General features: G+C 42.1%; 1 pseudogene; it reads right to left on the bottom strand.

Annotated features, from left to right (window-relative positions):
• Window positions 1-309: 309 nt before the first annotated feature.
• On the bottom strand, window positions 310-418 carry LOC123487539 (annotated as a pseudogene).
• Window positions 419-706: the final 288 nt, after the last annotated feature.

The following is a 706-nucleotide window of genomic DNA, read 5'->3' as shown; positions in this document are numbered from 1 at the left end:
GACAAACGGTCAACGGGGAAATCTAAACGGAGAAAAGGGAACTTGGGAATTAACGGAATCAGGCAAAACATTGAAGGGATTTTATAGTGCCCTAATGGACTACAGACATTGACTGTCTCCTAGACTAAAAACAAAGGCTGCATGTACTGCCTATATTTTGAGGGAAACGCACTGTCCATTATTTGATTTGATCAGGGCAGGGCAGCACACACAAACTGCATTTAGTCCAATAACAATCCATGATATTATTAGGGTGATAAATAAAAGGCAGTTGCTCCATGACACAAGAGCACGCTCTACTGGGACAAAAGCTTACAGCACATGGTATTCCCAGGCGGTCTCCCATCCAAGTACTAACCAGGCCCGACCCTGCTTAGCTTCCGAGATCGGGCGTATTCAGGCTGGTATGGCCGTCAGCGAGGGAACAACTCTTGGTACACTATATAAAGTCAATGTGTCACTCACTCTGAAAGGGACACAGAAACGTATCCACTTTGTGACACAAACTGAAGAAGCTCAACCCTTGCTTACATTTCCAATATATATATATATATATATATATATATATATATATATATGAGTCTTGTTGGGGGGAAGAGGGCATATCCTATGTTGATTTATGACAAGTTCATTGACTAGGGCCCTATAAAATAGGCGTTGCGGACCGAATCACGGAATCCAGACATTAAACCGAAATTCAACAATA

The sequence above is a fragment of the Coregonus clupeaformis genome, unplaced genomic scaffold (genome assembly GCF_020615455.1).
Source record: "Coregonus clupeaformis isolate EN_2021a unplaced genomic scaffold, ASM2061545v1 scaf1772, whole genome shotgun sequence".
NCBI lineage: Eukaryota > Metazoa > Chordata > Actinopteri > Salmoniformes > Salmonidae > Coregonus > Coregonus clupeaformis.
This window is presented reverse-complemented; position numbering and strand designations above follow the sequence as displayed.